The sequence below is a fragment of the Camellia sinensis genome, chromosome 1, assembly GCF_055761805.1.
Source record: "Camellia sinensis isolate YWXY chromosome 1, ASM5576180v1, whole genome shotgun sequence".
NCBI classification, from domain to species: domain Eukaryota; kingdom Viridiplantae; phylum Streptophyta; class Magnoliopsida; order Ericales; family Theaceae; genus Camellia; species Camellia sinensis.
The window spans coordinates 135,242,992-135,256,052 of NC_138961.1; the positions used below are offsets into that span (position 1 = coordinate 135,242,992).

The following is a 13,061-nucleotide window of genomic DNA, read 5'->3' on the forward strand; positions in this document are numbered from 1 at the left end:
TCACTTTAACAATCCACGTTAGAAGATTTTCTAAGTTTCACAAGTTTTAATTTTCTCACCCTCTAATGTATTCAAAAAATATAATTGCTTTGACTTTCTCAGGAGATATAAGGTTTATTAATTTTTAGAAAATGCATATTTTCTTGTAAAAATTACAAATTATTGAAAATAAATAAATATAATTATAGAGTACAGAAATACAACTAGCGCCAATATTTTTATTTAAGCAAAGTACAAACTAACTTATATTTTCATAATTTTACAATTTTTTTTCGTCACTTATTTGCAATTGACCTATCCTTCTAAGAAAATATTTTAGACTCATAAAAAAATTCTACTAATTTGATTCACAATGATGTTGTATGATAAATTTTAGTTTTAAGAGTGGTTTGAGATTATCTAAATAAGTGTACTTTTTGACTTTTTGTGAAATATGGGTTGGGTACTATTTGTTTTTGGCTATCTTTTGTGGAAAGGTTAGCCACCCCTCCTTAGTTTTGCTTACTAGCTTTATATCTCTTTGTTTTTGGCTATCTTTTGTGCTCTTTTAAACATAGTTTTAGGTACTATTTTTTTTTTTATACATTTTAGAGGCTATATTAGGGGCTGATTAATTCATTTAAATAGTTTACGCTTTAAATATTATACTTGTTGTGTTGTGAGTCCTCATGGCTTCAGTTGTTTAGGCCTTAGATATCGAGTCATTTGAGTTGATAGCTTTCATTACCTAGTTTTCACGTAAAGAGTCCCACATTTGTAATAATCAACTTTGCATAATCATCTCTGCAACCTCCCTCCATTCTTTGTTTTTTTAATCAAAGAGTTATGTTTAATAAAAGGTTGTTGTTTAAGCATAAAAAGGAGACCCTCCATTTTTAATAGTTTAATCTTTTCGGAGATTCATTACCAAGACATTACATCTCTCTTATGCTAAACATAACCTCTTGTTTGTCACTCCTCTTTATCACCGGTGTATTTACTTCTAAGGGACTAACTTTCTAGTTAGGCCCTTGGAAATCACAAAATGAGGTTTCATTATAGCTTGTTATCGAGTTTAGATTTAGAGTCCTTATCGCTCATTGTGAGTTTGGATGTGTCATTATCGCTCTTTTGAGTTTGACTAGTCATTATCGCTCATTTTGGGTTTGACTCCGAATCCCTTATCCCTCCAAAATGAGTTTGACTCTTCTTTTGTAATTTTTAATGAAGCAAAGGGTTTGAAAGGCTCATTTCATGAGTTAAGTCAATACTTTCTCATTTACATTGCTTTTGGACTTAGTGGACTTAAATATCACCTTTGGACAAAATAGAATAAAAGATAAAGAAATGGAATAGTAAGTTGAAAATGGATAATAAAATCGGTTTAAAATTAATCAAACCGACATAAAGAAAATTAATAAAATTAGTAGGATTCAGTCGGACGTTATACCGAATCCATCGCTTCTAGAGTCATCACATACTAATTTGTGATGTTTGATGATTCTCGAGACGTGTCTACCTCCCTTCTTGAATTAATTTCATGATAGGAGGAAGGGGTAGTGTGTCTTTCATTGCATTAATTATTTTTTTTGTCCCATTGTGTCCAAAACCATCACGCAATCAACTTGCAACCATTGATGGTTTTGGAACCGAATCTGCTCTTCTCTTGAGTTTCTCCTTGATAAAGCAGAGCGGAAGGAACAAACATGGCTTAGAAATGCTATGTCTACACTGTTTTCATCTTAGAGCACAAAACATTTTTCTAAAATAAAATAAGGCATGGCAGAGTCTCATTGGGGGCCGGCTGGGCTCCAATGTATGGTAAATAGGGCACTTTTGATGGAAACAGAAAACAATTTTTGAGGGTGAAATAGAGCAGATTCCCAAAAGGCAGACAAAGCAGTTTCTGAAGACTATTTTCATCGGCGTACATGCAATCCTTATGCATTCTTTACATATTTTTGTTGTAATATTATTGTTGTAATAAATTAGATAATTATTTATTATTCATTCAGATTTGTAATAATTAATTAGTTTGGACACTTGGACATTCGGACCTTTTTGTGTGAGGGCCAAATATGTAATAAGTTGCATGTCTTCCAACCCCTATTTCTTTCTCCTTTTTATTTACCTACTTATAATGGTAGCATCATATTTTTCTTATCATCTTCCATAATTTGCATCCATTCGTTTTGCATGCATACGGAGCTCGACTCACCATACTAACCAATGTCAATTTCAAATTCTTTATTCGAATATGTGCCCTCTTGCATGTCTTGAATTGACTCACATGCCATGCTAGTAGCCAAACTTATTTGCATAATGTATGTGTTGCATTAGCTAATTGCATCGTTAAGATCATACATTTTTTTAAACTATTTTATTCCTTTTGGCTTGCCTCGTTTGAGTAGCAGGTGAGCATTTTCGCTTTAGCATATTACATGCGTGTGATTGTTGCCATGTCAAGCATGTTTACCAGGAGGCTAAGTGCTTAGTTGATATACCTGTTTGAATGCTTGTGGATGAAAGTTTTTTTCACTTAAGTTGGAATAATTTGATTAACTGTACATATGATATCGCTTTTACAAGTGGTACATATTCAAAACACTTTTTTCAAACCAAACACGAAATCAAACCGTTCCCACTTTTGTGAATTAGTCTATACTTGTGTGTATCACCTAACAAAGATAGTATAATAATCGGAACAAGAACATATAATGTTAATAAAAAATTACATCATGATTAGTAGAGGCCGATCTTTGATCGAGTGAGTGGGGTACTCAATTCATGACATTCCCCTCTCATATCTAAGTTCCCGAGCTGAGACACTTTGGTGATGACGGATAAGTGGCCTTCGGCACGAGTCACGGGTTTCCTAAATTTTTCAAAAATATTTAAGTGGCGACTCTGAAATCTAGCAATGTAGTTCATTTTTGGCATTTTTTTATTCAAAATCGATTTTCCAAAAGATTTGACGGATTTGGATTCATTTGTGTTTATCTATTTCACATTGCACTTGTGAAATCAGATTTAAAACTACGGGAGTCCGAACTGTAGGGCTATCGTATCCGATGAGACTAAACCCCTCTAAGGAGCACGAAAAGCAAGCTACAGCTTGCAGTCATGAGGATGTTCGACGAATAAGCATTATCCTTGGGCATGAGACTCCTAGGAGGACTCTGCTAGAGAGAGTTAGAGTCCTACTGGGATTGTGCCAACCATCTCACTTGGTTGGTAGTGAATAGGGTGTTATCAGGATAGGCATTATCCTTAGAAGTGTGATTCTTAGGAGGACTCTGCTAAGGAGAGTTTGAGTCCTACTAGGATTGTGCCAGGCGGAATCTATAAAAACTCATGACAGAACCTATGCACAAGTATAACAATTCTTATTCTAAAATGCATAGAGCTTATTGTCTATTGTTTACTTGCTGACTTAGGCATTGGAGGGGTTTCTGGCACACACCCAACGACTAGCTCACGTTTGTGTTTTCAGATAGTAAAGCGACGAAGTTTGGAGGTGCGCAAACTTGGATACGAGAAGATTATGTTATGCTCGTACAACTTCAAATCTGAATCTGAAAGACAACACTTACATTTGGTTGTATGTGCTCCAGGTTTTCATTTCCATTTCTCTCATCCTAGGAGACGGCCCTATAATTTTCTCAAGATACTGTTTTTAACCAGCCAAAGCGTATATGGCAAATTGAAGAAAAAGAACCCATAACAAGTGAATTATGAAGTCTACTATACATGTCTCCTTCGTTCACCTTCCCTCCAGCTTAGTGCATCACCAATTTTCCCCACTGACAGCTCTCTGCATTTAATGTCACTACTAGAAATAAGACTTTTTGCGTCTATTTTTTTGCGGCTGATTATTTAACCGTCGCAAAAAATCACTTTTTACACCAAATTGTCATTTTATTTAAACCCCCAAATCGTGTTCTTAACTTAAAAAAAAAAAAAAAAAAAAAAAAAAAAAAAAAAAAATCGATTTCGGTTCTCTTTCAATTTCCCAAATCGATCCCTTATCTCTTTCAGTTGAAGATCGACCTCTAACAGTATGAACTCTCTCTCTCTCAAAATCTCACTCTTCACTCTACACTCTCTCTCGTTCGACTCTCTCTTTTGATTCTCCATCACAATTTTATTGTTCATTTGAAGATTTGATCAATTGTTGATGAAGATTTGAAGATTTCGATTGATTCATAATCCGGAAGCTTAATTTCTATGAATGAATCCAACTTTCTCTCTCTATTATATCTATTAGATGTGTGTAATGATTTCAATATCCTGCGATTTGGAGGTTTTGGGGAGGTTTTAGTTCTCTCCTCTTCATTATTCTGTTGAATTTCAATATTCTATTGATTTCAATATTCTGTTGAATTTGATTCGTTCTTAAGAACAATAGAGGTGTTTGAACCTCTTGCAACAATCTCTATCCACGCTTACTGTTTCTACTGTGATTTCATCTGTGTTGTGTTGATACAGAATTGTTGATCCAATTGCTTGTACACAGCTATGTTAGGTACTAATATCATGAGTGCAAATAAAGCTTTGAGTATGTTGTTGGTTCTATAAGCATTTTATTTATTGTTCAGTTTACATCATCACAAAAGTCAATAATGAAAAATCCTTCTGTAGTTTGTCAATATTTATTTAAGGAGTGCTTTTCTTTACAAAAGTTATTTTGTACTAAATATCCTTAATTGCAAGTGTGAAAAAGGCACTTTTAATCTCTATGAGATTATGTTAGTTGTTTTGATTTGAATAGACCGGAACTCCAGGAAAGATATAGACAGTGGCCACATTTGAGAGTAAAAATTCTTGTTACAAGTTGTTTGTTAGTGCAGCTTTGATTTGTTTTCAATGTCTTTCACATCAAGTTTGTGTCCTTACCATGATATTAAATGAAGCATTCAATTTAGAAGCTAAATCACCTTTCAACTTCCATAATACCCTACATCCCCTTACTATATTGAACTTAATTTAGTTACACTAGATGTACGTGTGAATAATACATTTATGAACCCTCTTTGTATCTCTTTCATTACAACTTTGTTTTTCTACTATTTTATAAGTTTATTATGTTTTCAGATAAATTGAAAAACAATCCCTCTTTGAAAGTGAAGGAATTCTCAAAAGATAGTGTTAGATCATATTACTGGCCAAACTTTTACATTTCGCTAATTGGCTTCTACAACAAAAAATTTTAGGGGGAACTGTCTTCTTAAAGAGGTAGGTTTTGGAAGAGTATAAAAAAGGCGACTTGAAATTTCTAATCAGGTTGACAAAGTTTATCTTTACACAAAACTATTTATGCAATAAAGAGAGAAGAAGAGCAGTTGGGGAAAAAAAATTCACAAGTGCTTTTTTTGTTTTTGGGTTTTTTCTTCCAAAAGGCTTGCTAGATTGTGAAAAGATTATAGCTTAATATTGAAAATAAACCCAATGATCTCTTTCTTTTACTAATTTTTATGTGTTAAGATATCTTGAATTTGGGTAGAAATAAGAAAATAGAAGGAAAAGCTAGGGGAAATAGAGTCAAATTGTAGCTTATATTTTGTTCACATTTTCTTTTGTCTTTTCAAATCCATGATGCAAAACAACATTAATTTTTTTTAGTTATGCTCATTTTCTGGTTGTTCTTTAACTTAAATTGCATTTGTTTGCAGGAACTTTATAGCTCAGCTTGAATGCTGCCTTTCCTTTGAATGCTGCCACAATTGGTCAGTTTTTTTAGTGAAGAAAAGAATTGGCATGCTTTTACAATCCATTTATGCATCTATTATCTCCTTGTAAATTAAACACTTGCATCAATGAACAAAACTCTAAGGTGTGTCACGAGCTCAATAATTTCTAAAATAATCATGTTTTCAAAAATGTGAAAGATCAGTTCTAGATTACAAGAAAAAAAAATGTAATTTCATATGGCACCACTTTTTTTGTGATGAAGTTATATTTGCATTATTTCCATTTTCATGGATCCATACTGCCTTCAAATGCCATGAAAATAAACTAGAACCTGTTTACTTGGCGGTGGGTCTTTTTACCTGAATTTTGAACTTTGGTGGTCGAGGAGGACTTCGACAGAGCTCTGTGTACTGGAGAAAAAATTAGGTCTAGACACACGAAGACTCTCAAAGAAAAGGGAAGCAATGAAGTGAGGAGTGTAGGTTAAGGTTGAATTTATAAGGATAAAGAGAGGTCAAAACCAGTTAACCAGCTATACAGTCACATGAGTAGTAGGACCAATCTATTAGATCAACAATTAGATATGCCAGGTTCAAATTTTAAATTAGATACTATTACATGAGTATGTGCCAGGTTCATAGTAACCGATATGGTAAGCTGGGATCACTGGTGGATGACATTGTTGTGGAGTATGTAACTGATATGGTAATCTGGGATTACTTGTGTCTACTTCATGAATTGCTGGCAATTCATAGTAAAGGATTTCAAACTCCGTATCTCCTCCTCTTTCCCCATTAATGCTTTGTTGGTAGCATACTGGCAATTATATATATTTATTTGTTGCGATGTAGTGTCCTAATTTTTATTTTATTTTATTTTTTTGAACATTGCCATGTTAGGTGTCGGCGTGTACATATTGTGTTGGATTTGTGTTCTGTGTCCATAACTGTGTTTCTTAGGGTGGGTTTATGTGCATCACTTTGCGAGATGGTAGTTGCAAATGCTAGGGGGAAATCTTAGCATATAAAACTAGATTCTTAAAACATTATGTGTATGATGCTTTCAAACATACTGTTGCCTTGAATTTAAATCTCTCAATTCTATCCTGTTTGATTTCAAAAGTCTACATATGTTGCTTTGTATAATCAAGATAAGGGAAAAGCTTGGAGAAATCATTAACATTTCGTGAAATTTAAAACCTTGTGTTTAAAATTTCTAATTTGGATCACAAAAGTGTTAGGGTGCTAGGATTTTATGGGCATGCTGGTTGGAGAACCTTACACCTGTAAAGGCATAAGGGTAGGTGGTCACTTTGGTCCATTGTCTTGGTTTACAAGCCCTCAAACGCTCTTGGAAGTTAACAGAAGATGGGGCGCCTATGAAACATGATTTAGGTTGTCCTTCGAGAGGTCAATTAGCATAGTATAGGAATGAACATGATCAAACAAGTTAGCCCATCTACATTTAGAATTTCCTTTGTATGTCTCATTTGCTTTAACTGTCTAACCAGAGTTAAGCATAGTCCTTCTCTAATTCTATTGGTGTTCCAAATTATTCTCTCATGTGATATGGAGTTTTCAGGATGGTATTAATGCAAAACCCTCTTTTTGTTCCCTTTGGGTGTCATGTAGGCATTGCCTAGAGTACACTTTTTAGAGGGTTCATTTACCACTGTCTGTTAACCCCTTTGACTACCTCATATCAAATTCTTTCTCACACAATGAGATGAGTTTCTGTCATGTCTTGATAATGGAATGGCTTTCCAATTCAATCTTTTACTGTTTTGTTTATGCACGGTAGAAAGTTGCATTATGTAGGCCTTTGTTACATGTTATTTTTGTGGTTTTGTTGATTGTTCATCACTTGCAGGTGTTGGTATTTGGTTCATTCACCGAAGATGAAATCAAGTCCTTCTAGAGGCAGCCACCAGAGATTGATATAGAAATTAAGTTTGGTTTTTTGAATGCTGAAACTTTAGGATCTTTGGGCATTTTCAACAGTAAACTGACAGAATATGACTTTTCTACAGGTGCATAAAGCTCAAGATACTGCATCAAAAAGGGGAAAGCTTCTAATTGATGACTTTACGTTCTTAATAGGGAAGGCACCTTTCTTCCTTGCTCTCTCTCTCTCTTTTTTCACTCTTGTTTTTTTCACATGTAAACCAGTGAAGCTTAGTATATCTGAGATCAAAATTGCCAGATTAAGTGATCCCATAGTTAAGGCTGAAGTTGCTCTCAAGGTAATTGAAACTCTTGTTGCAAATCACTGATTTGCCATAAAGAGAGGTCACTGATATAGTTTTATTTTGATTATTTGAGGCTAAACAAACACATTGAAGTGCATTAAAATTTCAAGTCAAGTTTGATATATGTTTTTGCAGATTTTGTTGAGGGAATAGTTGATATGATCGAGTGGTTGATATTGGGAGCCAAAGCTTATGTTGCTCTTTTTTTTTCTTTTTTTTTTTTGAAAGCTTAAATTTTTTAGTATAGTGTATTTAAGAATGGTTAATGGATAATGCCTAGTATAAATTTAATTAATTTGTTAATTTTGTTATTTTTCATTTACAAAAAATTATTTGGTGCTTGTAATTGATTTTTTTGTTGTAGCAAACACATATATGATTTTTTTTAATAAATAATTATTTGCGACAGTAAAGCAATGGTTGCTAAAAGTGTTATTTATTTATTTTATTTTTTTTGCAACGGCAAAATAGCTGTCGCAAAAAGTAGTTTAGGCGGTCGCAAATAATTTGTAACCATTGCTTTGCCATCGCAAAAAGCATTTGCCACCCCCACATTTGCGTCCCCCATCTGCGGTCGCATAGGCCGTCCCAAAAAGTCTTTTGCGACTGTATTTTTATTATTTGCGATGGCATGTGACGGTCGCAAAAAGTGTTTTTTTTAGTAGTGTGTTATAGAAGACGTTGCTTCCAAGCTTAGTGCATCACCATATTTTTGGCATAACTCATTTGGGAACAGATTATTTTAGTAATTTTTTATTTTATTTTTTTTGTGACTAAAATATGAGGTAAAAAAAATTAGTATGTTTAAAATAACCTTTTGATTTTTTATAAAAAGATGTGTAAAAAATAGAGAGAAAATAAAATTTTTAACTTTTTCTTGTATAATTTGTTGAATTTTTGAATTTTTTTAATGATTTTTTTAACTTTTAAACTAAAATATGATGTTGCCAAATGAATCAACTAAAAAGGTGTTATGTTAAACTGGAGAGGGCAAAAGCATTTGCTCTCTGGCTTGCAATGTGCGAAATTTTACTTACCTTGAGTTGTTTTATTCCAAGAGTAGTTTCAGATGACACGAACAAGCCCCTTGATGATCTTCAACGGAATGAAGTATTTGTAAAAGAGAGCATTCTCTTGTGGGCAGGGGCGACGCTACAAGGGAGCTGATGGAGTCCCATCCCCCCCCCCCCATCAGTTTATGTTAAAAGTTTTAGTTAATAACAAATTGACCCAAACAAATTAAAAATAACAACTCACCCACTCCAATAATAGTTGAATGATTACTTGATAAAAGAGTGTTTGACACTATTAATAATAAAGTTATCATGCAACAATTTCAAAAAATGACACCTTATTGAATGCAATTGTAGAAGTTTATGTATTTTTTTATTTTTATTTTTATTTTGTTAAGACAATAGTATTTTATTAAAAGTTTGCTTTACTTCAAGTTGGATAAGTTTAAATTTTAATTAGTTCAATTTTTTTTTCTCATAAAATTTGTGAAACTTTAGTTTTTTGAGCAACTCCATCCTTGTAATTTCTAGAGTCGCCACTGCTTGTGGGCAGCATGTATGGCGTACTCCATTTTCTTCATTATCTCCATTGTTGTGATCTCTCCTATGTTTCCAGAGCTTAAATGGTATTATATGCTTGTCGCCTATGTACTTGCACCTTCTCTTAGCTTCTGCAATGCCTATGGTACTGGCCTAACCGATATGAACACGGCCTACAATTATGGGAAAGTGGCCCTCTTTGTGCTTGCAGCTTGTCTGAGAAAGATAATGGTATAGTTACAGGACTTGTTGGTTGTAGTCTGGTCAAATCCATTGTTTCCATTTCCCCCGATCTGATGCAGGATTTTATAATTGGCCATCTCACCCTCACTTCTCCTCAATCAATGCTTCTTAGCCAAGCCATTGGTACAGCCATTGGTTGTGTTGTATCTCTTCTTACATTTTTTTTCTCTTCTACACGACTTTCGATGTTGGGAACCCGAATGGGGAATACAAAGCACATCCCGCAATCATATACAGAAACATGGCAATTATAGGCGTTGAAGGCTTCTCTGCCTTGGCCCAGCATTGCTTGCAGCTTTGTTGTGGGTTTTTGCAATTGATATGTGTGGGACAGTTTAATTGTATTTGCATGGCGCAAGCTCAATAGCAAGAAGGCTAGTTTGATGATTCCTGCAGTTGCATCGGGTTTGATTTGTGGAGATGGGTTGTGGATGCTTCCTTCATCAATCTTTCCAAGAATCATCCTCCAATTTGCATGAGCTTCTTCGCTACAAAATAGCACCTGAGAAATCATAAAAGAGCGTACGAGTTCAAATTTGAGAAATATGAAGATAAATGTATACCAACATGCTTATAATGTGATAAAAAATAAAAATAAATTAAAAAACCTAAGATAATTCATAGCTGCACACGGCTTTTTTGACTAAGAAATTTCATTTCCCTTGATAAATTCAAAATGCAAACATGGAGTAGGGGCAGAAAAATAACGACAATAATGTCTTGCCATGTAATTGGAGACAGAAATATTGGCAATATATAACAACCGTTTTTGATGCAGAATGAGATCAACCATTTGCAATGACACTAAAATGTTGACCTACAGTAGTACCACTTATAGGAAACAATGATGCATTAAATTTGGCATTAATCTAAGGAATATACGAGTAAGTGATCCTTATATCATACAAACAGCATGTATATTACCATTTTTTTATAGGGACCCATTCCCTTAGGCAGAAGCTACCCATCTTGGACTCGGTTTTAAGGTAACACAAACATCCTCGGCTCATATGGCAAATATGTTACAGATTGTCCATTTAGACTCACTCTTTCATCAGAAATCATTTTTCAACTGTGAAGTTGGCATGTGATGCAACCAACCATAAGTTTGTTGACAACAGAAGGTGTTTCAATTGTAACCTGCTCCATCACCTAGCTAGCAGAAGTCACAAGCCATTGGAAGTCAATTTTCACTTCGAAAACCGGGGAAAACAAAATGGAGAATCTTAGAAAGATGTTGGGGGAGTTGGTACCTCTTTTTCACAGGCAAACGATATTAAAAAAAATATAAATAAAAAGTCAACATTTCAATGATCAACTTCTCCCATTATGATATCCATGCTTCCTATAATAGCAGCCAATTTCATTCTTTTAACTAATTGAGGATCTCAAGATCTTGTATTTCTCCAACTTCAATTTTTGCCAAAAAAACAGTTCAGAATAAGTTAGACAACAAACCATGCCCACACACTTACACAAAGTGCACATAAGACCATTGTCTACAACCCCAGGGCCTCTGAAAGTCTCTGCATGCGTGGAAAAAAGGCCCATTTGCTGGAACTCAAGGGATAGAATTCACCTTTAAAATCATATTCACTTCCACTTACAGCAAAGAGAGAGTCCTCTCAAACCAAAGCATAGGTATTCTCAAAAATCATTGCCTGTTGATTAATATGTGGCTTGTTCGCCACTTTGTTCTACCAAGAGTTCAAACGCATATTGATACTGACCAAAGAGGATTAGTTCTTTCAGGACTATTGGACAAGAAAGATTTTAACCTCAGTGATGGAGTGATAAAAAGTAGCTTGCAAGTTCAATGACAAACTACTTTGCAAGTATTTGCCTTACCAAATGGAGGAAGAAAAACCTAAAAGCATCCTACAAACTTATTGCTGATTTATAGCTGTCTAGTTCGTGCTTCAAATGTAATCTTTGTAAAACCTATCAGTTTAGTTTCAGGAAGTGATTGACCAAACAAAGATTCATTTTATAGTGGAAAATTCTTATGAATTGCGTGTGATGCACTGAATCACTGAAAAGATTCATGTTTTGTTTCTTAGCAAAGTTGCATCATGTTCTCCAGTATCACCGATATAAGTAAATAATATATGAAGGTGCAAGTGGCAAGCAAAAGGTCACCATGCCATATATATTTAAAAATAAATAAATAAATAAATAAACCAGAGAGTTAAATATCATTTCCAGAATGCAGACATCATCTATCACAAAGAAAAATAAGTGTGACGAAATAACATAGCACATGGCTCAGATTCCCATTAATATAGATGGATAGAATACAATCATAATTTATTGGTCCCAAGAATCCCAAATTGAAAAAAAATATATATTCAATGCTTGGAACAGATTTGAATATATCTCATCATATATACTCCTTGGCCTTCTTTTTGAACTGACCATTCTCTTTCTTTTGCTTTTTTTTTTTTTTAGCTGGGGCTCTAATGAAAAAGACATCAGTTGACCTCATGGTTATGAAATATTGAGTTACTTCAGCATAATGAATGACACAACTCAACTCACCAACCAAACGAATTGAAAATTCTCTACCTTAAGAGGCTAAAAAAATCTCAATTGCTTGTAAAATCACGTATCAACCACCTTCAACGTATTTAAATTAACAATGAGCAAATTTCCCTATGGTGGCCACCAAAAGAGAAACTTTAGTTTGCAGAACAAATTGCCAAACCTAGTTGGACATTTAAACAAGAAGCACAAAAGCAATAAGATCAATATCATCCAAAAGGAATCATTTTGAAACCAATCATCCTATGGAAACACAAGTATCTTTCCATGGAACTATTAAAAGTTTGCAACGGTACCATAAGAAACATTGAGAGAATATGTTTCCCATCCTATCACCAAATCCCATTTGACATAAACGGCCAATGAGAGAGACACCAAGCAACACTCAAGTGAAATATCATAGCCCTTTGCCCAAGATAAATAGTTACCATGTTGAGCTCCTATTAACCAAAGAATAGTGGTCCTACATACAATTTATATAGTAATAACTTTCAAGGTGCCAGGTGAGATTATGGTGAGTTGACATAAATTCAATGTCTCTGTGAATGGTTAAAGATTGTACAATTATAAGATTAGAATTTCTCTCCATGTCTTTTATTTTCTCTCCCACTAGCAAGGGCGATCTCAATTCTACTTTGTCAGATAAGATGGTTTCTACATATTACATGGCTCCTTCATGAACGATGATGCAAACACAAACTTGGTTCTCTTTAGCCACTAACTCTACCTCATTTATCTACGTGAACTGAACATTATGTGAAGACAATCATATCAATGTTGCAATTTCAAAAAAAAAAAAAAATTTA

The 13,061-nt window shown here is 34.1% G+C and overlaps 1 pseudogene; it reads left to right on the plus strand.

Moving 5' to 3' along the window:
• The first annotated feature begins 6,288 nt into the window (after positions 1-6,288).
• LOC114317672 (metal-nicotianamine transporter YSL3-like) lies at positions 6,289-10,193 on the plus strand (annotated as a pseudogene).
• Positions 10,194-13,061: the final 2,868 nt, after the last annotated feature.